The sequence below is a fragment of the Hydra vulgaris genome, chromosome 13, assembly GCF_038396675.1.
Source record: "Hydra vulgaris chromosome 13, alternate assembly HydraT2T_AEP".
Classification (NCBI taxonomy): Eukaryota; Metazoa; Cnidaria; class Hydrozoa; order Anthoathecata; family Hydridae; genus Hydra; species Hydra vulgaris.
Window position 1 is genome coordinate 29,468,589 of NC_088932.1, and position 11,949 is coordinate 29,480,537.

The following is an 11,949-nucleotide window of genomic DNA, read 5'->3' on the forward strand; positions in this document are numbered from 1 at the left end:
TGTACCGTAAATAAACCATCATCATCTTTATATTAAAAAGTCACCACTTTGAGCAAGTCTCGCAACAAGCGAAAAAATAAAACTTTTTTACGCCGCTTAACCCAGTCGGCAAATTTAGTATTGTAAATACTCGGAGTATTGATCACGTATAACATACCGCCGTTGATACCAGAAAAATACGCATTTAGTTTTGAGTTTCGAATTCGAGTTCAATACCACTTATTTATCAAAAATACGTATTATTTAATATTTGATCAAAATCGGATACGATATCGTACCCGATTTTGATCAAATATCAACATATAACGGAAAAACGAAAATCTTTGCTTTAAAGCGCATGCTTAAACTGAAATTGTGAAAGCAAAATTTAAATTAAAAAGTTTTCTCTTGAGAAATTTAGTAAAAAGTTTGTCTGGAATGAAAAGTTATAGTCAGGAATACATAAAAAGTTGTATGAAGAGGTATCGTACTGCTAAAGCAGTATCGCATATCCCCAATACAGTTACAGTACTTTTTTGTACTAAAAAAGTTACTAAAACTTTGTCATAAAAATATTTATTACTACTTTTAAATTTATTTAGATTTATGAAGTCCTAAATTAATATAATTCAAATATATTATAAATCCTATAATTTCATACCTTGCTTATTTTATTATGTTGATTATTATTTTATTAACATTTCTGTTATGCTATTACCTTTTTTTTTGTACTGTTTTAAAAAATTTAGAAAAATAAATTGAAATTTCGAGCCAACACTGACATTTTATTGTTGCTAAACATTAAATTTTGTTATAAAGATTGCAGTTCTTCTATCTTTTTTTTGCTCTTTATTCAATAAGTATTTGATTTAAATTAAATATGATTATAATTTGATATTTTATTACGAGATATATGTTTTTATATATGAATATATATATGAATCTTTTTAGATTTTTTTATGTTATTTTTAAATTTTTTGTTCGCGCATATGTAAACACCTCATATATATAAATATTATATGAGGTGTTTATATATGTTATATAAAGTTAAATAAATGTATTGTGTTTTATAGTTATTATATATGTTTATATTATGTTGTTTCCATGTTTTCAAAGTGTGTGACTTGGCAAATGTGTTGAGCAAGATTTTGCGTAAAGTTTTTATTTATGTTACAAATGCTGTTACATTAAGCTTACCTTTATGTTGGTGTCTATTGTTATATCAGATATATTGAATTTTGATTCATATTTGATGTTTCTCTTTGTAGTTACTTATCCATTATACTTTTTCATTTCAGATTTATCATATGATGGATTTATGCGATATAAAAGAACAAATGTATGTAAATTTTTATGAGTTTATTCTAGGCTTTTCTAAATGTTTCTTATTCACATTTTATTTTACAAGCAAGGTCTGCTAGCAAGTTTGAGCTGAAAATTTTTTTTAGCTTTTAAGGAGAATTGGCGTTATTCTTTGTTTAATTTAATTTGTTAAAATATAGTAGTTCTAACAAATAAATGTTTGTTTGTTCTTGGTTTTTTACTTATCTGTTTTCAGATTCTTAGGCAACTCAGCTAAGCAAGTTTTATTTTATTTTTTAGTGCTATTGGAAAGAGGTGAAAGTTATTTTTTAGAGTGATTGAAAAGAACTGAAGTGTTTTTTAGTTACTTCACACAGTGTAACTGATACTGATTTGAGTAAGTTTACTATTTTGTTTTATTTTATATTGGATTTATTTTATATTTGATATATATTATATTAAATAAATATTTTGTGTATTTAACATGGAAAACTGACTGTAATTTGTTGACACGAAAGTTTATAAACTTAAATCTGCCTATATTTCAGCATATATATATATATATATATATATATATATATATATATATATATATATATATATATATATATATATATATATTTATATATATATATATATATATATATATATATATATATATATATATATATATATATATATATATATATATATATGTATATATATATATATATATATATATATATATATATATATATATATATATATATATATATATTAGGGTGCATCCAACGCCCCATACATTCAAAATTGATCTGTCCCTATTCTTAAAACTTTCTATTGGTTCTCACAAGACACCCTGTTAATTTTTTCAAAATTGAATGAGATTTAGGGGGGCCACCTCAAGTCTGAAACTTGCAACAAGACCCTAAACAGAAGGAAAAAAAGTTTTTCAAAAATATGTCATGTTGGGTCTCAAAAGAAGCGAAACTTTATAAAAATTTCAAAAATAGTTATCATTTTTTTGTTAAAAATACCTTGAAAATTTTTTTTGACAAAAACATGAAAAAAAAGGGTTTTTTTAATTTTTTGTTAAAAAATAATAATTTTTATGCAATAAAACTTAGAATAATATTTCTTGTGTAAAATTTTGTTATTTTTGAAATTTTTATAAATTTTTGCTTCTTTAGAGACCCAACATGTCATACTTTTGAAAAACTTTTTTTCCTTCTGTTTTCTGGGTCTTGTTGCAAGTTTCAGACTTGAGGTGGCCCCCCTAAATCTCATTCAATTTTGAAAAAATTTAACAGGGTGTCTTGTGATAACCAATAGAAAGTTTTAAGAATAGGGACAGATCAATTTTTGAATGTATGGGGCGTTGGATGCACCCTAATATATATATATATATATATATATATATATATATATATATATATATATATATATATATATATATATATATATATATATATATATATATATATATATATTTATATATATATATATATATATATATATATATATATATATATATAAATATATATATATATATATATATAATTACTTTAGAGTAAAATATACTGACTGACATTGCTTCAAATTTTAATACAAGATTGTGCATTTATTATTTTTGTTCATTAAGGTAAGAATAACTTTGTGCATTGTAGATTCTTTGTTAAATTAAAAATAATTGATGTAAATAAATATTGTTTAATATTTTTGATAAACAACTTATGTATATAAACATATAAAAAGATATGGATTTTAATAAATCTTAAGTTTAAATAAAGTCTTTGATTAGAAAAGATCACAATTTGTATGATTCTTTTACGTTCATTTATTCAATTGTAACAATAGTAAGATTACTGGTAATATGTTTAATGATAACAGCGAAATTGAAATAGATAGTATTAGGCTCAACAAAGTTATTAATGTAAAATGCTAATAGGCAACTTGAAAATAGTTGTCAAATGAAAAAAATAGATCTAGGCAGGATGAAATTAATCAAATTAACAGACATTAACACTGCTTGACAGAATTCAGTGTCAAGCAGTGTTAATGTCTGTTAATTTGATTTTACTTTAGACACTTCAGAACAAAGCAAAGTATGAGTTTAACTATTTATAGTAACAATAAACACTTTTAAATCTAAATAATTTTTTTTTTATAATATCATAATTATGTTCTTTTTTTCATTTTTTTTTTTAGTTTGTCTTCCCTTTGTCATCTTTTGATTAGTTAGCTAACTGTTGAAACATGGTTTTAATTTTTTAAGTTTAGTATGATGTGAAAGTTACTCTATTAATCATTAGTCAACAGTTAGAGAGAAGCTGGAGCTTAATTAAGAAATGCTGGAAATTAGCTTTTAATCAAGGTAAAAATAATTTTGTTTACTGGTAACATAATAAAACCAGTTACTACTATTTATTCCGTGCTTTTTTACATTTGTTAACATGCTGCTTTGGAAACACTTTCTTTTTCTCTCTCTCTCTCTCTCTCTTAGATGAGAAGGAGATTTAATAAAACTTAAGTAATTACTGAGCTCTTACGTATTTCTTAATACCACAAATGGTAATGAGCATTTATAGGAAATATTTTACGAGTTGCTTACTATTTTATGATATAGTTGCTCAAATTGTTTAACTATAATTGTCCCTTGATTGTTCAAATATTGTAATAAATAAAATCTTTTTAGTCCAAGTATTTAAGTTAATAAAATATCTTATTAAGTTGTGGTGTTATTTGCCAGCGTTACTATAGTAACAATGTATACATTGTGTTGTCTAGCCTTTTTATAATCATTTTTAATTATTCTGTAGACAGAATATATGAACCTGTCATTTCGAAAAGGGCATAAGTCCAAAACTTTTAGCAGTTAGTTTATAAGTTTGAATTAAAAATTTCTGTATGATTTATGTTTTTTTTATAAAAAATAAAAAATACATAAGTTATATACGTTCTTTATTTATCTACTTTTATGTTTAATTTCTTTAGCAACCTAGACATTACTTTAATAAAAATCATATTTTTATTGATTTTGAAAAGTTTTAGTAAATGGACTTGTGCCCTTTTCGAAATGACAGGTTCATATATTTTCTGTTATTATTATCCTAATTCTACTAACAATAAAATGCAAATAGTACTTTTGTAATTAAAAATTGTAATTTTTTTTTCATGTCTTATTATAGGTATTTGCAGGCTTTACTTGACTTTCCTTTTCTGGTACTTGTGTTGTGACAGATTTTAAAAAGAATTTAACTGATGTTAATGCGGTCTTTATGTCGTTACCTATAAGCAATGACGTTGCTGATACGGAGTCAAAGTTATCTATTTTTAGATAAATTTGTATTTAATATTTTAGATAATATATCAAGTTATTAATGTGTTTTTATTGTTATTAATGATTTATTATATTCTCTGGTTATCGTGTTAATACGTGTTTAAATGCGAGTTTGATACTCAGTAGGCGTCGTATGGTATCTTTATACGCATCTGATGTCTATTTTTAATGCGCGTTTGATACGATAAAATGGCTAACATATATTCGTAAATAATGCGTATTCTGGAAAGTTTTAAATGCGCATGTAATACCAGGAAAATATCGTATTGAATATTCTCTGGTTATCGTGTTTTATACGTGTTTACAAGAGTTTCAAATGCGAGTCTGATACTCAGTAGGCGTCGTATTGTATTCCTGTCTTTATACGCATCTAATGCGTATTTTTAATGCGTGTTCGACACGATAAAATGGCTAACATACATACCACATCGATACGTATTTAAACGAGTTTCTAATGCGCATTTACAACTAAATTTGCCGACTGGGAACTGCAGATTTACCAAAAAGAGAATCTGGACAATCAAGATAATAAATTAATAAGATAATAAATTCAAGAGGAAAAAAGTTGAAGAAAAAAAACCTGTTGAAAGTAATTGCTTATCTCGTGAATCAAAAATTACCCCGGAAATTGGAAAACTTATATTCAAACACTCTTGGAGTTTAGATGACAATAGCAAAAATGCTTTTTATGCTAAATTTACAAAAAAGAATGAAAAAATAAAGAGTTGTTTTAGACAATAGCAGAAGAAGTAAAAAACTGTTTCAGAAAATAGCAGAAGAAAGTATTCTTATCAATATTTTATGGAAAATGATAACATTATTCACAAAAATGTTTGTAAAAAGTCTTTTTTTTTAGGAGTTCTTTGCATTTATCAAGCAAGAGTACATTATTTTCGCAACAAGTTAATAGACCTACATACAGGAGTTCGAGTTAAAAGGAAAAAGGAAAGCACGTAAAATACAAATTGTCACAAACTGGACGAAGTTCGTACTCACATAAATTTGTTTCCACGTATTGAATCTCATTATTGTAGGAATACTACCAAAAAAGAATATCTTAAAAATAAGTTGAATTTGTCATTAATGTATAAATTTGTCAGTAATGTATGACTTATATACTGAACATTGTGCAAAAAAAGGAATTCAATATGTTAAGCAACATAAGTATAGAGAAGTGTTTAATGCAAAGTTTAATATAGGTTTTTTAAGACCAAGACTGCTGTGAAGAGAATAAAATGAATATGGAGAAAGCAATTAACAGCTTAGAGTATAAAATACAATTTCAGCGTCATATTTTTTTAAAGACAGATTCCTATAAAGAAAGGAAGTGTGATAGAGAATCGAGAAAATTTGTTTTATGGTTTGATAGGGAAAATGTTATTCAGCTTCCAAGAGCAAATATATCAATTTTTTATTATAAAAGGAAACTATCACTTTTTAATGTCATTGTTCATAGTTCAATAGATAACAAAGTTTACTGTTGTGTGTGGAGTGAATATACTGGTGGTAGACTGCTAGTTGTATTGCATCAGCAACTCCACATTCTTCAGATGAGATCATCAGATTTTTTTAACATTGAAAATTTATCAAAGACTATGAGTTTTTTGCAGATACCTTTTTTTATGTTTAACAACTAAAATATCATTCAAATATGCTGCATTTTGTAACATACAAGGACTGTCACTCTATCACTGAACCAGAAATATGTGTAAGTATTTTGAAAAAAGGAAGGACATTATGAGTTGGCACAATAACACATTTGCAGGAAATAGTCCTCATCTCTATTGTCTCATTTTTAACATCTCCAATTCCTCTAAGCATAGAAAAATTATAAAGTCAATGCTATGTTTTATGCCTGCAATTGACTGTGCTTTTATGTTTGCAATTGACTGTGCTTTTTATGAAACAATCTTAAAATAAAAACTTTTTGTTGTACTAAAACTAACTTTTTGTTTTGTTGAAATAATCTTTGATTTATGTGTGTTGAAATTATTTGATATTGTTTTTGTATAGTGTATCTTTCAATATACACTTTCACAATGTAGACAGTGGTAGTGGTAGTGTCATGGTTAGAATAAATAAGCACTCGGGTCGCGATATAAGAATGAATAGATGCGCATTTAAAAATGAATAACCCTGTTGAAGAATATAGAGATATTTCTCGGATTACTTTTTACGTTGACGTTATTATTTTGCTGTATTTGGTATTTATTTTAATCATGTCTCGGAGTTGCATGCAACTATGTATTTAATTACTTCGTATATTTTGAACTTTATGTTTATGATATTTATATTTGTATATCGTTACCTTACTAATTAATTTAAATGATATTGATTTAAAAGACTTAAATTGCTTTAAAAAAACTATTAAAAAGAGTATTTTATAGTATAAAAATTTAGTTATTGATTTTTTCTTGCAAGCCTTTTAAATAGTTTTTTATTATTATTATTATATATAAATATATTTTCGACATTGCATTACTAATAAATGTGTAAGTACGTACGCTCGAATGAAGGAGAGGGGTCTGCAAATGACAAAGGCTGTAGTCAATTATAAAAGTAAAGAGACACTAAATAGATAGGAGGCAGGTGGTCAATTATAAAAGTAAAGAGACACTAAATTAGAAAAAATAACTTAAAATTTTGGGTAGGTAGGTTAAAAGCGTAGGCACTTTCAGGGAATTGGAGGGTACTCAAAAAGCGTATAGCAAAATGCTGGGGAGGAGGGGGAGGTTCGAAATAAAATCGTACGTACTTTATGGATGATATTTGTATACTTTTTACCTAATATTTTAATACCATTATAATGTAATAATTTTATGTAAAAATTCTATAAATATGTTAAAATATATTGGTTGCTATGAGGTTGTTACGGAAAAAATTATCGATTTGTTGAAAATAATGCAAAGTTATTTATACTTAATGTTAAATTATAAGTAATTGTAATCTGTGAACAAATGTGAATGAGCCAAATATAATTATTTTTTTTTCAAAAGTTAATTAATTAAGTTAAGTTTTCGTTTAATTTTTATTTAATTAATTTAATTAAGTTAAGTAAGTTAATCTGTGAATGAGCCAAATTTAATTAATTTTTTTTTTCAAAAGTTGATTTTCTTTTATTTATTTATTTACTTTAGGTGCTCCAAGAAGTTCTTACGGTTTTATCACAGAGCATTTGAAAGGAAGTTCACGCCTCCTTCCTTACCAATGTTATTAAACTTACTCAGAGATAGCGTTGAACCAAGGATCTCTGGGGTCATCCATAAATGATGTCAGTAAATATAGGGGCGTGGGGGTAGTGCTGGAAAGTTTGACACTAATTGACAATGGGGAGGGAGGTGTTGAAGCCAAAATGATGTCAATTTAATTTATTTTTTTAGTTTTAATGAGCAGATTTTAACGGTATTTACATTTACTAAATGGTATAGAAATGATGTTTTGTTTGTGGGGAAGTTAATATTAAATGCGGGGAATATTTTATTAAATTATTTATAATATAATATTATAAATTAATATAATAAGTTTCCCAGAGACATTAAATAAATAACAACTACTAACGTAAAATAAAAATTACTATCGTTTTATTAATATATTACCATTTGACTGCGAATCAAATTATGTTAGAAATATTAACTCTTTGTATATAAAATTCACAATCGTTATTCGCTCTCTAGCGGATTATAAAATGTGGTTAAAAGTAAACTCATAAAAGTAAACTCATAAATTTGTCATTTTTTGAAATCAAATTGTCGTTATTTCAAATATGAAACTCTAATTGCTCTCTAGTTGATTGTAAAACGTGATGCAATGCAAACACATAAAGTCTATTGAAAATTCGAAACGCTAATTTCTCCCTAGCGGTTTGAAGAAACTCTTTTAAAAAGCTTGCGCTAACGATGAGCAAAATCACTATTCTGATTGTGATGTAAACGATACTAATAAACAAATATTAAAATATGGATAAAACCGCATTACTTAACTTATTTATGGTCTCGTATGGAAACGCTCATCCCGAGAAAAAAATAGCTAATATCCAGAAAGAAGTCCATAGTAAATGGAATTCATTAAAAGAAGAAAAACTGGTGCATAAGGATCTTGAATCAAGAGTAATGTATTTAATCAATTAATTTAATGAAAAGGCAATGAAGTTCAAGAGCAAGCAATTATCATTTTGGGCCAATACTCCAAAACAGTCTGCCCGCACGTATACTCCACTTAATTTGACAAGAATTCCTCACAGTTTGTTGAGCCCACCAATGAGCGATCTATTATTGATGATCAGCAAAGTGCATTAACTTTGAGTTTGTTGACCACAAAAAATCAAAAAAATGCAAGAACAGTGGCTCAATTCGACTCAATTCTGAGATTGCAGCTTTAAATTGTGAAGTTGCTGGACTGAAGACTAGAAAGAGAAGTGGATTCATTGCTGAAACTGAAGAGGATGATTTGAAAAAGAAAAAAATGAAACCAGCTCATCTATGTAAAGAACTGGCCAAAAAAAAGCATGATCAAACTCAACAGAAGGAAACTAGAGAACTGAAAAAAGCTAGAATGGAGGAAATCTGCTTGGAGCATCCAGAAGTCAAAGAAAAACTAAAAATCAGAAAGAAACCTGGTCGACCATCATTAGAAGTAGATCAACCTCTTCTTTTGAAGGCGATTATGGATATTGCTTTCCATGGTTCGTCCGCTAATGAAAGACGTCAGTCAGAGGTTCTTCGGGTAATGATAGCTTAGCTATGTTTGTTAATATTGTATTTGTTAGAATTTTGCTCTTAATTAGTGCTTGCACTATTGTAAATATCCTTGAATTGTTAACAACTAATTTCAAGATTTGATTTGAATATAATTTACGAAATAAATCCCGTTTTCTGTAAAAAAGTTAATTATATCCAAATATTGACATCCGAGATGAACAAAATTGGATTTGCAATCAGCAAGAGCGCCATCAATACTCGTCTACTTTCGAGAAGTTACGGAACATTAAAAGGCAAAAGGCACATCAAAACAGTCCCTGTTAGATTGATCAGTCCTCAGAATGAATCTCATTTAAAACATGTTGACGGACTCTTTTGCAGTTCAACTATAAAATATGTGGAAGAAGTTTGTTTTATTTTAGGGCCAGATGAAGTGTGTTTCATTAGCCAAGACAACAAGGCTAGAGTGCCAATTGGAATTACAGAAGCTAAAAAACAGGCACCGTTGTTGATACATTTGGAGTACCGGGTAACTCTCCCGGACCAAAACTGGGTTGTGGCTGCTAAACACAAGCTTATACCATCTGTATACGCTGGAATAGCGATCAAAATAAATGGTCTCGGAAAAATAGACGCTGTTACTTATTTTGGACCTACCTACATTGCTGTTCGAACAGGAAAACACGCATCTTCGACCGCCTTCGCTCATGGATTAGACTTTCAGCGGCTCTTGGATATCAAAGAATTCGAATCTATTACCAGAGATCCTCAAACTAATACGGTAAGGCCTATCGTTATGTTTAGCGTCGATGAAAGACCCGACGAAAATCCCAGATACCAGAAAGTAATTGAAATCCTGATTCACCATTTCTTGAAGAATAACCTTGACGCTCTTTTCATCATGACGAACGCTCCAGGCCGCAGTGCATTCAGCAGAGCTGAGCGACGAATGGCACCTCCAAGTAAAGAATTTTCTGGGGTGATTCTTCCGCACGAACATTACGGAACTCATCTTGATTCTCAAGGTAATTACATTGACAAAAGTTAATTTGTTAAAATATTAATATAATTTTTAACCTATAATAACCTATAATAAACATATCTTTTTAAATCAGGCAGGACAATAGATGGAAATTTAGAAAAACAGAACTTTGGTTTTGCTGGTCAGGCTTTGGCTGATATTTGGTCTGATCTACAAATTGACGGTTATCCAACCATTGCAGAGTATATTGATCCAGACAAATCAGAGCTAGAGTCAAGGAGCCTTTTATTACAAGATCAACGTTGGATTGCCGATCATCTTCGTAGAAGTCAATATTTTACTCAAATTGTGAAATGTGAAAATCGTTCTTGTTGTCGGACTATTAGAAGCTCTTACTTTACAGTAAAGTAAGAGTTTTAAAGTAAGTAAAGTTTACTCTAGTTAGAGCAAGATTTTCTCCACCACCTGTTCCTGTCAACCAAACGAGAGACAGGCTCAAAGCAGAAGATGTCTCAGAAGGAGCAAAAGAATTGTTTCCATCATCCGTCTTTATGCTCATCGCATCAAACATTGAAAGTATTCTTCCTTGTACTGCCAAAGGATTTCCAATTTTGCCGTATGATGCGTTTTGTCCATTAATTCAGTCTAGCCTAGCTGATAGAATCTGTAAAAAGTACAATATCTACTTTGCCTCTCAAGCTATGTTGAAAAAGCACGCTTCTATCCATTCTTCTGCTATAACACTCCCTCTAATCAAACGGGTCCAAATTATTCGTATCGCTGCCAAGCGTCAGACAGAATTTTTGGCAGTCATCGCCTTGCAGAAGAGTTCGGAAACTGCTGAATGGTTAAATGAAAATGAAGTTGACGCAACGAATTTGATTGTACCTCAAGAATACGGTATCCTTTTAGAGCGCGGAGAGCATTCGCTACCTATTGTTTTAATCGATGATCACTTCAACAACCCATGGGAAGATTATATTAAAGATATATAATACTATTTGCTTAGTTGATTATTTAATGAGATATCGACTATTATATAATATAATTTGATGAGATCTACTATTATATAAATGTATAATTTAGTCAGAAAAAAAAATTTAAGCATCTTTGTTTTTTAGGGGTGGGGGGGGGGGGGGGGAAGTACACAAAAAGTGACATCATATATAACGGGAGGTTGCCCAAAAATTGACAGAGTTTGAAAAAGGGGGAAGGGGAGTCGAAAAATTGAGAAAAAACACTGACATCATTTATGAATGACCCCTCTAGCTTCTGAGGCAAGCGCGCTAACTGCGCTATGGCTGCTCAAGAAAATTTTTAACTTTCACGAATAGGTTATTGGTCTCCTCAGACATATTTTTTATTATTTAGCTCAAATGTTGTTTTCAAAGTCGGACATATTTTTTATCATTTAGCTCAAATATTGTTTTCAAAGAATTATATTCAAACTTTCTTACTTTGTTGGGATACAACCAATAAATAAAATAACAAGTTCTAATAAATAAAATCACAAGTTCTATTTAATACAGTTAAAAACACATAGATAATTTGTATTTTATTGGTCAACATTACATACAATTAAACTTACATAATTCGAATTCCTATAAATTGAAAGAGCCTTTAAATCAAGCAAATTCTTCAACCCCATTATGATTTTCTAGTTAAACCCT

General features: G+C 28.5%; 1 long non-coding RNA gene across 3 annotated transcripts; it reads left to right on the forward strand.

The window, feature by feature from the left end:
- The first annotated feature begins 301 nt into the window (after nucleotides 1-301).
- On the forward strand, nucleotides 302-4,645 carry LOC136090104 (uncharacterized). Of its 3 annotated transcripts, none has more exons than XR_010643165.1 (5): nucleotides 302-1,318; nucleotides 1,582-1,678; nucleotides 2,830-2,902; nucleotides 3,469-3,634; nucleotides 4,449-4,645. It is a non-coding gene; the product is annotated as an uncharacterized LOC136090104 (long non-coding RNA). The 3 variants fall into 3 exon arrangements; XR_010643166.1 differs by having other exon boundaries at nucleotides 305-1,318; nucleotides 3,536-3,634; XR_010643167.1 differs by having other exon boundaries at nucleotides 305-1,318; nucleotides 3,541-3,634.
- Nucleotides 4,646-11,949: the final 7,304 nt, after the last annotated feature.